At 33.4% G+C, this 18568-nt stretch overlaps 1 pseudogene; it reads left to right on the forward strand.

The window, feature by feature from the left end:
* The first annotated feature begins 5574 nt into the window (after nt 1-5574).
* Nucleotides 5575-6950, forward strand: LOC124943863 (annotated as a pseudogene).
* The last annotated feature ends 11618 nt before the right edge of the window (nt 6951-18568 follow it).

The following is an 18568-nucleotide window of genomic DNA, read 5'->3' on the forward strand; positions in this document are numbered from 1 at the left end:
AAAAATAAATAAAATAAAATAAAATAAGTGGTTTGTAAATCAAATTGGGTCTCGTCCAGGGATTCTTAAATAAGATTAACACTATTTTTAATTGCTTACATTCCATTATTTATTTTGGTTGTATAAAAATATTATGTATTTTTCGATTTCGGTTTTAGGTTAGGATTGTGTTCAGGTCCAACCAGAGAAATAGGGCCAATGCAAAATAAAAATTTGTGGCCGGCGAATTAAAATTAAAATTATACTCATCATAATTTTAACAACATTATATTATATACATAAATTAAATATGTAAAATTAATTATATATATAATTTTTAAATTATTTATAAAACTGTAAAGCTAAGGAAAAAGAAGTTTAAAAGTTAATTAATGAAAAATTAACTAACAAGATAATATAATAAAATAAAATAAATTTAATAGTTAAAATATCAATTTTTTATTTAAATTGTGATGATTTGTTATTTGAATAAGAATATTCACATAATTTTGATTTTTTTAAATATGAATTATTTAAATAATATTTAAATAATTTATACTAAATAAAGTCTTGAATATATAAACTTTGTTAATTTTCATAAATAAATTAATTCATTAAAGAGTTTTAGAGTAGTAATGATAAGTTAGTTATGTATAGTTAGACTATATTAATAAATATATTATAAATGACTTTTAAAAATTTTAATTATTTTTTTTATTTGACTGTAATGAAAATTAACGTAATAAAAATCAACACCAAACTTGTTATTATATATATATATTTAATAATGTTTAATTTAAATTTGTTTGGTTTGTCGGGTCGAGTTCTTTGGTGTATTTGGATATATATGTGAGAGTAAATGAATACTTGGGTCGGATCGTGGGTTGACTCTCACATAAACTTCAAACGGTTAAAATAAAATTAAAAATATTATATGTATGTTTCAAACATAATAAAGAGACATATGAAAAAATGTGAGTCACAAGATATCGACTAATTAACTAATTGGTAATACATATTAAATACAAAATATATATAGATATACAAAATTATAAAATTATCTCAACAATCTCAAGTGGTCTAACGGTTAATATGTTCACATTTAACCCTAAAGACTAGGGTTCGAATCCCAAAAATTACAAATTTAAAAGTGAGTATTATAAATATTTTAGAGATTGATCTTATAGAATGCATTCATGAGTATAATATATGGTGACATGTGTAAAAATGTGAGTCACAAGATGAGGAATGCATTCATGAGTATAATATATGGTGACATTTGTGAGGAATGCATTCATGAGTATAATATATGGTGACATATGTAAAAATGTGAGTCACAAGATGAGGGTCAATTGGAAGATTAATAGTTAATTTGATGAGAGATAAGATGTGTGTGATTGATTGAAATTGGTTGTTAATTTATTAAAGTGGTGGTAAAAGAGGTCAATTAAGATTGGGGGATAAAAATGCATATAAAAAAGTGTGAGTCAAAAGTTGATGATTAATTGGGGGATTATTGGTCAAGAGGGGTAAAGAGACATATGAGGGGATAAAGAGACATATGAAAAAATGTGAGTCACAAGATAAAGTTTAATTTGAGGATTATTGGTCAAGAGGGGTAAAGAGACATATGGGGATAAAGAGACATATGAAAAAATGTGAGTTACATGATAAAGATTAATTGGAGGATTATTGGTTGGTTTGATTTGGGATAAGAGGTGTGTGATTTATTGAAGTGGAGGGGGGTGTAAAAAGAGGTCGACTAAGATTGGTGGGTGGTTTGTCGAGAGGATAAAGAACATATGAAAATGTGTGAGTCACAAGAGTTTGACTAAGATTCTATGGGTGGATTATCGAGTGGATAAAGAGACATATGAAAAAATGTGAATGACAAGAGGTCGACTAATATTGGTGGATGGTTTCTCGAGGGGAAGAGGTGTGTGAAAGTGTGTGAGGTCACGAGATTAGTTGTCGATTGTGATTGGTGAGTTATTGTCAAGGGGAAAAAGACATGAAAAAGTATGAAACACAAGATAAGAGGTCGATTGAGGGATTGATGTTGGTTTGACGAGGATATGAGGTGTGTGAGGTCACAAGATGAGATGTCAATTGAGATTTGGTGGTTGGTTTATCGAAGTGGGGGTAAAAAAAAGAGGTCGCGATAATATAAAAGAGGATGGTAATAAATGAGATATTAATGGTTAAAAGATATGAATGAGATGTGGATTTATAGAATTATAAAAGTGTATGAGGTAACGAAATTAAAAGTTGATTGAGATTTGTGGGTGATTTTTCAAGTAGATAAAAAGGAATATGAAAAAGTGTGAATCACAAGATAAAAGATCATTGGTGGTAAAAGAGGTCGCGGTAAAGGTAAAAATCATGAGATGAGAGGTGTGATTTGTGGGGATAAGAAACCGATAATAAAGGAGATATCAGGGGTTTAAACTAATATGAATTAAATTTTGAGTGACCGAAATGTGAAAATGTGTGAGCTCACGATACTAGAGGTCGATTGAGATTGGTGGTTGATTTGTCGAATGTGATAAAAGGCAAGTGAAAAATGTGAGGTCATGATATGAGAGGTCGATTGAGAACGATGATTGAATTGACGAGAGATAATAAGTGTGTGAAAGTGTGTGAGGTTACGATACTAGATGTGGATTGTGTGTTTGGTCGTTGGTTTGTCGAAGTGGTTGTAAAAATGGATACGGTAATGGATAAGAAGTCAGTAATAGTGTGAAACACGTCTTACATTACTTTAGATAAGAGCAAAATATATGACAAAACTTTAAATAAAATCTTTGAATCTATCTATAGTAACTAACAAAATAAATGGTGTTAACTTTATTATTACGAAATCTACATTTATTTTAAGTGTTTTTCAAACTCATAAAATTAATTTGTTTGAACTTTAGATATTTAACGACCTTTAAAATATACGTTAACATTAATTTTTTTATTAAACTTATTTTTTATAAACTAAAACTAATTTTAAATTAATTAAATTTAAATAATATTAATTTTATTTAAATTATTTAAAGATAAATAGTATTTTATTTATATTATTACCGTAGAAATGCATCTACGCATCCCGTTAGTTATTTTAATTTCTAAGGTAATTATGAGTTCATTTAATCAATTAAAATATATTTATTTTATGTTTATTAAATTTAAATTTTAAATACAACCAAATAGTTTAATAATTAAATAATTAAAAATTCAAATAACTTATTCTATATTACATAATGTTAAAAAAAAAACGTAAAATAACCAAGATCAAACCAGCTCAATGGAAGCCAGCATATATTTTGTCATAACATGTAAGTACTTATTATTTTAATTATTATATTTTAAATTGTGCGCATGCAATGATATGACCTCACTAGTTTTTTCCATTATAAGCCTGACATTCAAATTATAAGTATTCTTAGACTGATATGTCATGCGCTCATTGTATTTTATTTACCAATAAATTTGATAAAACTAAATTGAAAATTTTAAATAGATACATTGGTTTACATTAACATATAATGCATATTATAATATCAATGATTAATGAAAGGTTTTAGGTTACAAGTTCACAACTATTTGGATCATCACGTCAATGTAAATGAACACGGATAACTCTTTGGTGAATATAAAGATCAACTCGTGAATCAAACACTTATTTATAAAATATGTATATTCACACAAAATTATAAATAAAATTCAATAACTAAAAATTAAGTAATCACAAATAAACTAATAATTAAAATGTTTACATTTCACATTTAAGACAGGTTTCAAATTTCAGCTAATGCAATGTTGGAATTAATTAAAATAATTTCATAATAATCTTAAATCATAAACTATAATATCATATATTTTCATTCTTGTTCCTGAGATATGAAAGATAAAAACGAAATATATATAAACATGGATCCTTAGACATGATTAGATGAGATTGTCTTCCAAAAGGGCAGAAATTCTTTAGCTTTATTTCTCCGATGATGGGGATTCCGAGAGAGCGTGATAAAAAATAAGTTCATTCTCATTTTTTATCAACCAACCTCCCTTTTATAATTTCTTCTGCCTTTTGGGGACCATAATCGTCATAACTGCCTCGCTAATTTCTAATTTGGCCCCTCATCAAATTAGAAATACCGCAAGATATCCACAATTTAACATTCATAACAATAACGTCTTTAAGTCAAATTCCAAACACCCTTGGATCACATAATATTGACTTATTATAATCAATGACCATATATATTCATTTAAATATATAAATGTCTCTTTTAAATTCTAAGATGCAAATGTGAGAAGCTATAAAATATTTGAATGAGAATAATAGTGATATATGTGAAATTTTTTAAATGATTTATATTGTTTTTTAATACGAATTTGACATTATAGATAAATATTTTTTTTTGTTATACTTGAAAAAGAATTTTTTTAACATATTCATACTACTGGTTTGGTGGTTTTAGATTGACAATTAGAGCTTGTTTGATGAAAATATTTTTGGGATAAAACCTAGCGTTTATCTCAAAATTCAAACATTTTATCAATCATAAAATCAAATAATTTTATTATTTAAATATCAAAACTATTTTATAATTTTATTATCTCTCTAAACCATTATTCTCTCTCTAAACCATTATTCTCTCACCTACACTATATCCTCTAAAGTCAAAGGGTAAATTAGTCTTTAAATTTTAAAACCAATTTTTTCTTAATTTTTAGGATAAAATTTAAGTAAAACCCAAAAAATCATTTCCTCGAACACGCCCTTAATTAACTAAGTTTGTCATAAAAATCACTCAGTTGTATTCCTTATTTATGAGCAAACTTTTAGCTTCTCCAACTCTTAAACAAGTATAGAATAAATTATGATAGATTAGATGTAAAATAAATAGTGTGTATTCCACTATGTGAGATTTGGATAGAGTTGGACTATTACCAAGAGTGCAATCAATCAATCTTTTTAATTTGTGCTTTTCTTGACTTTCAATATGGTATCAAGAGTTGAGATACATGAGATTTTGATTTTTGTATGTATACGGAAGGATTTAGATAGGTACACGAAAAAAGAAACGTACTTAGTTGTGCATACATTTGTGTCCAATATCTATTCGAGTTGATTAATATGACATGATAAATTATCTTAAAATTTCATTGATAAAATAACACAAATATAAAATATTTATTATGGTTTTAATTTGAATTTTTAATAAGAATAATAATTTTAATTTATACATGTCCTAAAAAAAATATTTTTATTAATTGAATAAATGTTGACACATTTTGTCAAGTACTATGCATTAACAAATATTTGTTGTCTTAAAAATATATATATATATATATATAATAATAATTTTTCCAAAATCTAATTTTGAAAATCCATTTATATCACTACAAAAATAATGTAATTAAGTAATTGAATCAATCATAAATAAAATGACCCATTCTTATCCAATCAAAGAATTCTTATCCACGTGATTTTGTTTTTGATTCTCCTACACAATCTATAGCTATAAATGGACACATTTTTTACTTTCTCCACATCTCACTACTAAGAAAAGAACCTAGCCATATACTTAAACCCCACAATTCATGGCTAACTCCAACAATGACAATATTGCTCTTCCTATTAGAGAAGAGGAAGAAGAAGAACAACATCGAGCATATGCCATCCAATTATTTAGCTTTCTCTCGCTTCCCATGACGATGAATGCAGCCATTGATCTCGATGTATTTGAGATTATAGCTAAGGCCGGTCATGGCGTGATGCTCTCCCCTTTAGAGATTGTATCTCGAATCCCTTGCAAGAACCCTATCGCCCACATCATGCTTGAAAGGCTGCTCAAGCTTCTCACTAGCTTCAATATCTTGACTTCCGTTACAACTAATGATGAGACACGATACGGGTTGGCCCCTGTAGCGAAATATTAAGTGAGGAACGGAGAAGGTGTTTCACTTGCACCATTAGTGACATTGTTTCTAGACAAGGTCTTTGTTGACAGCTGGTAAGAATTGTTTCTTCGAGTGATCTAAATATAAAAAAATTCATATATATTTACAACATATGTATATATACAAATGTAGGTTTCATTTGAAAAATGCTGTCGTGGAAGGAGGTGTAGCTTTTGATAGAGAAAATGGGACAAATGCATTCGATTATAGTGGCACTGACCCAAGGTTCAATGATTTGTTTAATCAAGGCATGAGGAACCACACAAAAACCGTGATGAACGAGTTGCTACTTGCATATCGAGGCTTTCACAAAGACATGGAAAGCATGACACTTGTGGATGTGGGCGGCGGATTAGGCGCAACCCTCAACATCATTATTTCCATGTATCCCAAGATCAAGGGCATTAACTTTGACTTGCCTCACGTCATTCGTCATGCTCCTACTTATCCTGGTTATACACAACCTCTACTTATGCATGCATATTAACTGTTTATTCTATTATACTTAAGATTTAAATCCAATTATATATTTAATTAGGTGTGGAACACAAAGAAGGAAATATGTTTGAAAATGTCCCCAAGGCCGATGTCATTTTCATGAAGGTAAATTTAAACTTATTAATTTCTTATAATTCTTATGAACATTAATAAATCAATTCAACATGAATAGATTATTGGTTGAGTTTTGAGTTGTTCATATGATTTCTTTTGTGCAGTTCATACTCCATGATTGGAGCGATGAACATTGTTTGAAGTTACTCAAGAACTGTTACAAAGCGCTGCCTTCTAATGGAAAAATGGTAGTGGTTGAAGGTGTAGTTCCAGAAACGGTCAATAACAAATCAAATGGGAAGGGCATTTATCAAACTGATATGATCTTGCTAGCGATGTTTCCTGGAGGGAAGGAGCGAACCCATAAGGAATTTCACGTCCTAGCCACTCAAGCGGGCTTTGCTGGGATTAGAATTGCTTGCACTGCCTTTACCTACTCAATCATAGAAATTTATAAATAAAATGGTGATGAAATCATCGGGTCTCTCCAACTAAGACTATATGCTTAAATAAGGGCTCCATGTCTTTGTTTTTTATGTTCAAGCTGCATTAATAGTATTTTTATATGCATGTCTATGTGTGACAATATTGTTATGTATTTTGTGATTTGTGAGTGCTAAATAAAGAGACCTTCCATGTTTGTAATTTTCATAAGTATTTTATGTTGTAATAAAATCATCATAAGTTGTTTTTATTTTGTGTTCATTCATCTATTTTTTTTTTCTAGTTACCTGATTCCACTTTATCTTGATAGAGATTTAATTTTCAAAGTTAACATCGAAAATGTTGGATTCATATGCCTAACAAGTATTCACTGCAACAAAAAAAACTTCCGGTGACGCTTAAAAAAACTTCTCTCAACCCTTTTATGCGTCGCCAAAAATATCATCAACGCTTATTCTTTCTTCGCTAGAAGCAGGGTCGGCACAAGTTACAACGACATTTATTTACGCGTCGAAAACATTAAATTAAGCGTCGCTAAAATCTATTTAATTTTCTAAATTTTGTTTTATATTTGATTCTTTTTAAATTTAAGAATCCTCAAAAATAACATTTAGAAAGTCGTTTTCTACTTATTATTGTTATTTTAAATAATAATAAAAGAAACATAAATTCTCTCATAAAATCATATTATAGTAAAAAAAAATAAAAAAAAATATATATATATATATATATATATATATATATATATATTAATTAACCTATTACAAATTTTTAATAATGATGTAAAAACAATTGAAGGACAAAATTATGTTTGTTTGATATGTGACCAACATGTATGTGGAAAGAGACACTGTGCTTTGCAATATATGGACAACATTACCAGTATGAGAGATAACCTGGAACCGAAAAATTAAATATTTTAGTTTGACTCAATGTTACAATCTAATCTATTCAAAAAAATATCTGTTGCATTAATTTTACCGGTTCCTCGGGCACAAGTCAATGCATATTCAACATTATTTTGAAAACTAAGAAAAACAATTTAATTTCTCTTTGGATTTTTAAGGTTCAATTTGTGAGATTTTCCTTGGCCACTTAAGTATTGATGCCATGAATAGTCTTTCCACCAATAGCAGCACAACAATCAACAATGTTTTCACCGGGGTATGGATTCACAATAAAATTACTAAACCTATAATGCACTTCTAAAAGGCTCAAGATTTAAAACTCACACACATACTTGTCCAACTATCTTAACAACATGCATAAAGACAAAACTAATAGATTTTTGACCAGTTGAAAATGATCATTTCTTTGATAGATCATGTGTCAAGATCAAAGTATTCATTTCATTCATCATAGGTTTTAGTGTGTCAGATTGGATATGTCATTCTTTATTCTAGTACATATATCAAAGGAAAAACAAAGTTCAAATGCTCATTGAAATAAACAGCGAAGATAAAAATTACTATCTTTTATATAGTGCTAATTCTTTTTGTTTTTTCCACATAAGTTTATAGTGTACCGAATAAAAAAGACGAGGATAAGACTAATTGGCTCAAGAATTGAGATAATAACTTTAGAAGAACGATATGACACTACACTTATTCATCATCATTGTTCAATATCTCAATCGATTACCTTTCATTCTATTTAAACTACTATTCTAATCAACTATACTAACTTCATATCATCATATTAACTACTATTAATACTAACTAAACTATTAGTTATCTAACTACGTTGACATAACCCACTAACGTGATAGTTTTTATTTTGTGGGATTCACAATAAAAGAATTAAATAAAATACCAAACATTAAAGTAAATTTTATTTTTAAAGTGAACATTGTGGAGGGGAAGCTGGTAAAATTAGTTATTCTTTTAACCTTGAAAGTTCAATTGAGTGAGAATTCAGAATAACCTACGCTCTCATCATGGACAGAGCAAAAACATTCTCTAAACAATCCAGCTTGCTTAACGGTCTGATAGATAAAGGTTGGTAATTATGAAATTTCTCAATAAAGTAACGTAGAGAAAACTAGAAACAACTCTATTTTTCTTTTATTTTTATCAGTATTATTTTTTTTTCAAACAAAATCCGACAGATGAAGAGAATTTGTTTTCCTTGAAAATCATTTCCCTCCATTTGAACATGCAAGTTTCTCAGTATATTACAGTATGATATGTGAAATAATTGCTTTGAAGAAATAACGAAGTTATCCGATGTCAACACACGAGAAGAAGAAGATGAATGATAAAAAGAATCCAAATTTAAGAGAGAAATAAAAAAACTTCGTTGTTGTGTTAATTATTCTGCTAAAAACGAAAAGTCTAATATGTGTACCAAGAAAGATAATTAATCTTAGTACTTATAATTTATCTTGATCTACTCATCAAAACTCTATTGTTCTAAGTAGTTTCATTTTGTTAACTTTTGGCCATTTTTGTCTTGGATTGGTCAACAATCAAATGTCGAATTTAGAATTATTGTTAGGATGAGTTTAAAATGTTTTTGGAATAGGCTTAAAAATAATTTTAAAAAACTAAATAAATATTCCATAAAATGAAAAACTAAGCATTTGTATAGGCCGGACCTCTGTAAGCTGCTACTATTAATTATTTACTTAATTAATATAAATATTATAAATTAATTAATTCTTTAGGCTCCAAAATTGCCCCAAAATATTTAATTGAGTCGGGCTTCCCATTTTTGATAGAGATTAATCCCATGGTTATTATTGATAAACAATGTTACAATATATACTAGTCAAAAGACTCTTAATAAGGTAAACCACTAATCTAGGAATCTAAACAAGGTAACCCACTAATCTAGGAATCTAAACAAGGTAACAAGATATATACAATATACTAATACACCCCCGCAGTCGAAACGGGAGATTCTCGGACGCTGAGACTGTCTCTGAAATCTTCAAATAGTATGCGCGGAAGTCCTTTGGTGAATATGTCAGCGATTTGAAAACGAGAAGGCATATGAAGAATGCGAACTTTACCTCTATCTACTTTTTCCCTTACAAAGTGTATGTCCATTTCGATGTGTTTGGTACGTTGATGTTGGACCGGATTTTGGGAGAGATAAATCGCACTTATGTTGTCGCAGTAGACCAGTGTGGCTTTGTCCAATGAGATACGAAGTTCTAACAATAAATTGCGAAGCCAACAGGATTCGGAGACAACATTGGCAACTCCTCTATATTCAGCTTCAGCACTAGAACGAGAAAGTGTGGATTGCCGTTTTGACGACCAAGACAGAAGATTATCGCCTAGGAAGACGCAATAGCCAGATGTAGAGCGACGGGTATCTGGACATCCTCCCCAGTCTGCATCAGTATATGAAACGAGTGTAGACAGTGAGGATTTGTAAAGATGAAGGCCATAGTGCTTTGTACCCTGTAAGTATCGAATGATTCTGTGTAAGGCAGCCAAGTGAGCCTCTTTCGGATCATGCATGTGGAGGCAAATTTGCTGGACTGCATATGAAATATCAGGACGTGTGAAAGTAAGATACTGTAGTGCTCCGGCTAAACTTCTGTAATGAGTGGGGTCAGAGACTGGTGGACTAGTTGATTTTCCAAGTTTGCCATTTGTATCGACCGGCGTTTGTGTTGATTTGCAAGTAGACATTCCAGCACGATCAATAATTTCTTCAGCATATTTCTTCTGACTAAGACAAAGTCCATCCTTAGTATACGATACAGCAACTCCCAAGAAATAGCTTAATTTACCTAAATCCTTCATAGCAAATTCTGCGCCTAAGCTTTTCATGAGAGTCTGACGTAACTGATCAGACGAAGCCGTAATGATAATGTCATCAACATACAAGAGTAGATAGGCAATTTCGGACCCATGTTGATAGATAAAAAGCGAATGATCAGTCGTGCTGTGTGTAAAACCGATTGTAGAGACAAAATCTGCAAACCTTTGATACCAAGCACGAGGAGCTTGTTTTAAGCCGTATAAAGATTTGCGCAATAAACAAACATGGTCGGGAAAGATTTTGTCTCTAAAACCGAAAGGCTGATGCATGTAAACTGTTTCGTTGAGATTACCATGTAAAAATGCATTCTTGACGTCCATTTGGTGAATGGACCAAGACTTCGATAAAGCAATGCTCAGAACAGTTCGTATGGTGGCTGGTTTGACAACAGGACTAAAGGTTTCTTCACAATTGATTCCAATCTGCTGAGACCTGCCATCACCAACAAGACGGGCTTTATGCCTCTCAAAAGAGCCGTCAGAGTTAGTTTTATGCTTAAAAATCCACATGCATCGTATAATATCAACACCCTGAGGACGCGGAACCAAGTCCCAAGTCTTATTACTAATTAAAGCGTTAAACTCATCGTCCATGGCGGCTTTCCAATTCGGGTCTGATAAAGCTAACTTTGGGTTTTTGGGAATAGGCGATGGAGATGTGAGTGTGTTTAGATTGAAAATGCGTTTTGGACAGACAATCCCATCCATTGCGCGGGTTCGTATTGTCCGTGTTGGATTGATGATGGTTGGTGAATGATTTGGACGGTTTGGTCTTGTGGACGGGCTGGTCGTGTTTGGGTTTGGGCCTGGTGAAGTGGTGATGGGTGATGGTGGGTTTGGTGGAGTGTGTTGAGTTGATAATGGGCTCGGTAATGGAGTGTTGTTTGGTGGGGAAATGGACTCGGTGATGGGCGGGGTTTGGATGTGTATTGGGATGGTTATTGGTTCAGATTGAGATGGGTGAGTTGAGTTTGGGTTTTGGACAAGAGAAAAGGGAAATTTTGTTTCGTCAAAAATGACGTGACGAGAGATGATAAATCTTTTTGAGGCTGGGTCGTAGCATTTGTAGCCGCGATGATTAGAGGGGTATCCTAAAAAGACACAAGGGGTAGAGCGTTTATGAAGTTTGTGAATAGTGGTTGGAGGAAGAAGAGGATAGCAAAGACAACCGAAAATTTTTAGGTGAGAGTAAGAAGGAGTTCGGTTATATAGAAGTTGAGTGGGTGAGAAATTTCGAATTTGTTTATTTGGAAGAATATTTAGGAGATAAGTGGTCATTTCGAGGGCGTGATGCCAAAAATTTAACGGGAGAGAAGCATGAGTAAGCAATGTTCGAATCATGTTATTTATGGTGCGTATTTTTCTTTCTGCTTTACCATTTTGAGGAGAAGTATAGGGGCAAGAGAGGCGAAATTGTAGACCATTTTTGTCACAAAATGTACGAAATTGACTGTTGTTATATTCAGTTCCGTTGTCACATTGGATTGTTTTAATGGGCTTTTGAAATTGTGTTTGAATTTGATTTTGAAGTGTAGAGAAGACGGAGAATACTTGGGATTTGTTTCCAATTGGAAAAGTCCAAAGGAAATTTGTGTAATCATCAAGAAACAGAATATAGTATTTATGTCCATTTGTACTTAGCACAGGCGACGTCCACAAATCACTATGAATAATATCGAATGGGGAAGTAGTATAAGAGACAGAATTGGTAAATGGTAACTTAACTTGTTTACCAAAGATGCAAGACTCACAGAGTTTAGACCCTAAAACGGGCTTACAAGAAATAGAATTTGATTTATTGAGAGAATGCAAAATATCGACACCGGGGTGTCCTAATCTATTATGCCATAAATTTGACGAAATTGCAGTAAACGAAGAATTAGTTGGGGGTTTTTGGCTTTGGCTCGACAGAGAGAGTGGGTAGAGATCCCCCGAGCTATTGTTCCTCATGATAACCTTCCCCGTCTGGAAATCCTTTACAGAAAAACCAAGTGAGTCAAATTCTACAGAGACGTTGTTATCACGAGTAAACCGACGAATAGATATAAGATTTTTAATGAGTTTGGGAGCATGTAGAACATTGTTCAGAAGTAAGGGTGGTAAGGGTGGTTTTAAGTTAGTTTTACCAATACCGCGAATCGGGATTTCCTGTCCACTCCCAACAATGATATTTTTAACACAATTTAAATTAGAATAAGGCGAGAGACTACCTGAGTTGGGTGTCATGTGTGAAGTTGCTCCCGAATCCATGTACCAAGTATCGTCAGGCGGAGTAAGGGATAAAGTGTGCATCGCCTGATTGATATCGGTTGCAACGTAACTTTGGGGCTGCTGCTGGCTCGTCTCAGCCATGTAGGCCTGCTGTGGCCGAGAACCGAGTACGCCTGCTCCTGCTGTCCGAGTGTGTTGCTGCTGATAGCCAGAACCGCGCCAGGAGGCGCCTTGTTGCTGTTGACCAGATGCGTGCCAGGGGGCGCTTTGCTGCTGCGGCCAGATCTGTTGTGTCGGGTAGGGACAAGGGGGTGCTGTCCAGCCCGCAGGCGCCCACTGTGCCCATTGCTGTTGGCCAGGAGGTGCCCAGAATTGCTGCTGCTGGTGGTATGTGCGGCTGGTGTTGCGACCGCGTCCTCTGCCGCGCTGGCTGCGTCCTCGGCCCTGGCCGGCCTGTTCCTGCGCGCTAGAGGTGCCCTGCTGCTGCTGCTGGCCGGTAGCACGGGCTGATTGGCTAGAGTTGTTTCCGCGGCCTTGGCTACGATCGTCCGAGGCAATAAAAGAGGTGTTTGTGTGGACGAATTCATCCTTCCTTGTTTCAACAAGGAGCAAATCAGATCTAGCATCGTAGAAAGATGGGAGAGGCTTCTTTTGACCTATTATGGTGGCGATTGTTTCGTAGTTTTCATTCAAACCCCCAAGTAGACGCAACACCAGTCGATTTTCAGAAACGGGGCAATCAACATTAGCAAGTTGATCCGCAATCATCTTCAATTCAGTGCAATAAGCACTCATGTTTGGGAAATCATTGAGACGAATTTGAGAAAACCTATTTTCAAGATACATAGCGCGAGAACCTGTGTTATCTTGAAATATATTCGCTAAACGTTCCCAAGCCTGAGCAGCCGTCATACCAGGTTTTTGGATCGTGTTTAGTAGATCCTTGGATATTGTTCCAAATATCCATTGCTTGACAAGGGCGTCAAGGCGTTTCCACAGAAGAGAGTCGGTCTCGGAAGATGTTGAAGGTGTTTCGGAGGCGTTGGGAGTTTTTGGTTTGAGATGTTCGTAAACATTGTGAATCAAGCAGTGGTTTTCGAGAAGGTCTGCCCAAGAGAGATATTCCTCGCTACCCATCTCTAGGGTGATAGGAATTATGGAGCGGAGATTGTTAACAGAGAAAGCAGAGTGGTATTGAGAAACAGACATGGTGGTGGGCGTCTGACTTTGATTGGAGGAGGAGTCTGAATTAGTAGGTGGGACAGACATTAGAAGTTTGTGCGTGAGGCAGCAAGGTGGGAGGAAGAGAAAAAAAATTTGATTGATGATCTTGAGAGGATCTTTACTCTGATACCATGATAGAGATTAATCCCATGGTTATTATTGATAAACAATGTTACAATATATACTAGTCAAAAGACTCTTAATAAGGTAAACCACTAATCTAGGAATCTAAACAAGGTAACCCACTAATCTAGGAATCTAAACAAGGTAACAAGATATATACAATATACTAATAATTTTCAAGGGAGACCTTCATATCAGACTGCCAGAAAGGAGGCAAGATATGCATTTACATAGCCCAAATCTTTCTGAACCCCAAAATTGTCATACAAATATAATACTAATCCCCTCTTCTAGCCTAGTGGCAATAAGAGGTGGATATCTCCCAGGCCTCCATGAGGTCCTGGGTTCGAGCCCGTCAGGCGGCAAGTTCTGCGCCTGGTTAATTGATTAAGTATGTTTGCGGGCTATGTACTTAACCCGCGGGGATTAGTCGCACTCCATAGAAGCAGCGGAACCCAGCGTTCTAAAAAAAATAAATTAAAAAAATAAATATAATACTATTAATTATTTAATTTATATATAATGAATTATTAATGTCTAAAACTACTGCGAATTGTTTATTGAGAAATGATTGAAAGAGTGAATATGAGAGGAAATTATCGTGGTACAGTTTAATTGGTCGAAAAATTAATAAAATTTATCTCATTTCTTTCTCTCCTCAACCTTTATTTTATTTTCAATCAGTGATATAGTGACACATCGTTCCCTCCCCTATCACTTCTCTTATTTATTTGAATTGAGTTTTCTATTTTTCAGGTCCGGCTCAGAGAACATCAGCGCAGTCCTAGTGTAAATTCGTATATGACTTATATGTACACCTCTATTTATCATCTTCACGGGATTGTGACTTAAAAAAAAATTTATTATTTTTTAAAAGTAAATAAAATTTAATTCAACAAATACTTACCAATGTAATCATTAAGCAAACACATCTTGGGTTTTAAATACATTATTCAAATGAAAATCTTATTCAAACTCATAATTCTTATTCTCGTGCATTATTTATGTACCTTGTTATTTATTAGTTAAAGAACACATGCATGTATACAAGTCAAAACTTGACATGACATAGCATGTACTTTCCAACATTAAAGTTGTCCCCATATGAATAATTTCTCAATTTTTAAAATTATGTATTTTTTGAAGGAAAATTTATAAACATAATATCCCAATAAGGAGACTCGTGACTTAGTGACAATAAATGTCCTTAAAGCGAGTTTTCATATCCGGACATCTCACCACCATAAGAATTTAATTTATTTATAAAATTAACGTGTCAGATGAATGTTAAAAGAAATATATATTTTTTACAAATTTCGCAGCCTGATTGGAAAACCAATTAATAGATATGGTTGTCAATAAGATTATTTGTACGTATAGGTGAATGCGTTCAAATCTTGAAAGAAAATAAAATTGACTGCCCCTTAATAATGATTTGGACATGCATGATCAGAATGAATGGATATGGTGTGGTTCCTTAAAAAATTTTTGAAGCTTAGAGACAGCACGGGCAACATGATCAACATTCAAATTGGAAACGGTATTGACACTTTGTTCTAGCATGACCCATGGTTCGAAAACAGACCCATCCTTCGTAACAGTGTCTTCTCCATCACTCAAATCAGGCGAGAATGTCAATTGGCCACAGTTCAACAAGTCAAAAGCGGCGATCGGAACATCTTTCTGAGGACTATTCCAGAAGGTGCGAGAATCCTTAACGCACTTTCATCCTAGCTATCATCTGAATAACCACGAGGATTCTCGTGTTTGGAGTGTCGGGAACAATGGTAGGTTCAACTCAGGGTCTTTTTGGGATTGTGTTCGTGATCATAGGGACATTGTCCCATGGTCCCACTTAGTGTGGTCTACCCGTGATCGGATAAAGAAGTACATGAGCATCCCAGATCTTAATTGCCTTCTTTGCTTGGGAAATGAGGAGTCCATTGAACACCTACTTAAGAACTGCACTTTTGCCTTCTTGCTTTGCCGCAGATTCTCTGCATCAATGAGCCTCCTCAACTTCCCAAACGATTGGACTGACATCAAGGACCTCGTCATCATAAAGACCAAGAGCAACGACTTCAGCTCCAATACCTTCAAGTGTTTTTTCGCCAACATTGTTTATCACATTTTGATGGAGAGGAACTCTAGAGCCTTCTCAGGTGTCCGCAACAATGCGGATACAGTCTGAAACAATATTATCACCGACGACAACTTCCTCATCCGAACGTGGAGACGTATTCCCACAGGCGAGAAGAATTGGTTAATCTATAAATACTGGAACATCGCTTAACAGACAGTCACCATGACCACTGATTTCATTGCACTTTAATTTTCAATTCTCATTTGTCATCTTTTATCTCTCTTTTTTGTACCTCATTCAATTTGTTTTATCTGATTTCTTTTAAACTCATGTAATTCCTTTACCTTTTTATGACTTTTATTATATTGACGCTAGTCGTCTTAAAAAAAATGATTAAATGGATTGACAGCTAAAGTCATTTAAATCTTTCTAAGTTAAAAGTGAAATCTCGAGTTTAGAAAGATAATGTTTTGATCTTACGGTAGTGTATCTCGAAATATACACATCAATTCCATTCTACCGGTAAACTTTAGAAGTCCTTCTTTCAGAAAACTCAAATAACAAATAACTTTAAAATTTCAAAACAACCGGAACAATATTATAATATTTTGAATAATTAAAAGAAACAGTTTAATAATTAAATACGAATTTAAACTATACTCAATTTATTATATGTACAATTTGGCACATGCATGTGTTTGTGAAAAGTTGATTTCTTTTGTGTAATTGATATTTCATGATTTGACAATTAACATTGTTTGAAGTTTCTCAAGAATTGTTACGGATCCTTGAGTACTTGAAATGGAAAAGTGATTGTGGTTGAAAATGTAATTCCAGGAGCAAACTCATAAACAATTTCACATATTAGCCACCCAATCTGGCTTTGCTAGAGTTAGATTGGAATCCACTGTCTTTATCAAACTGAGCCTCCAACTTAGACTACTCATAAATAAGGGCTCCTTGATGTTTCACATTGGAGCTGCATTATTAATTCTCAATGTACTTTTTCTGTGGTGTTTAAATGTGAAGGAGACCACGTGTACGATTTTATCTGAAAACGTTTTGAGTTTAAACGGATGGACATGTTTGTGTGGTGTCATGTTAGTTTTCTTTAATAAAAGGTGAATTTTAACCCTAAGTTACTGGGTTCGAACCTGCCAGGCGGCAATTTTTGTGTTTGGTTAAATGGTTAAGTGTGTTTGCGGGCTACATACTTAATCTATTGTCCCATTTTTTTTAATTCCAAAACACAAAAGTGTGAAGGAGACATGTCATGTTTGTTTCCATTATTATTTTGTAATTGTATGATCATAAAACCATTATAAGTTGTAATTTTGTGGTAACTAATAGATTGGTATGGATCAAATTTAACTAAAAACAACCTTACAAAATTCTAATAGACACTTATCATTTCATTTACGTCTTATATCAATAAATTACACAATCAAAATGAAACCGGGAAGAGATAAATAGTGAATCCATAAATCAACCTCTTCTTAAATGACAACATAATATTCAGTTCAGGAATTAAATCGAAAATAAAATAAAGTAAATACCTAGACAAACTATAAATGAACAACAAACAGTAAATCGTCAAAATATTATCAAATTAGTTTGTAGATTTTGTCATTCATCAAGTCATTTACAAAAAAAAATTATCATTTTTTTGTGTGTAGAAAACGAGGTAACGTTAATAAAATAAGCCACAAAAGGACAAAGAAGTTAGATGAGTTAAAAAAAAATCAGAGTAAAAATAAATTAAATGAGGTACAGAAAAGGAGAGATAAAAGATGACAAATGAGAATTGAGAATTAAAGTGCAATGAAATCAGTGGTTAGAGTGAATTTCTCGTAAGCGATGTTCCAGTTTTTACAGATTAACCAATTCTTCTCGCTTGTGAAAATACGCCTTCAGGTTTGGATGAGGGAGTTTTCGTCGGTGATAATATTGTTCCAGACTTTATCTGCATTGTTGCGGACTCCTGAGAAGACTCTAACGTTCCTCTCCATCCAAATGTGATAAACAATGTTAGCGAAAAAATACTTGAAGGTATTGGAGCTGAAGTCGTTGCCCTTGGCCTTGATGATGGAGAGGTCCTTGATGTCAGTTCATTCGTTTGAGAAGAAGAGGACGCTCATTGCTGCGGAGAATCTGCGCCAAAGCAAGGAGGTGTTCAATAGACTCCTCATTTTCCAAGCAAAGAAGGAAATTATGATCC

The sequence above is a fragment of the Impatiens glandulifera genome, chromosome 6 (assembly GCF_907164915.1).
Source record: "Impatiens glandulifera chromosome 6, dImpGla2.1, whole genome shotgun sequence".
NCBI lineage: Eukaryota > Viridiplantae > Streptophyta > Magnoliopsida > Ericales > Balsaminaceae > Impatiens > Impatiens glandulifera.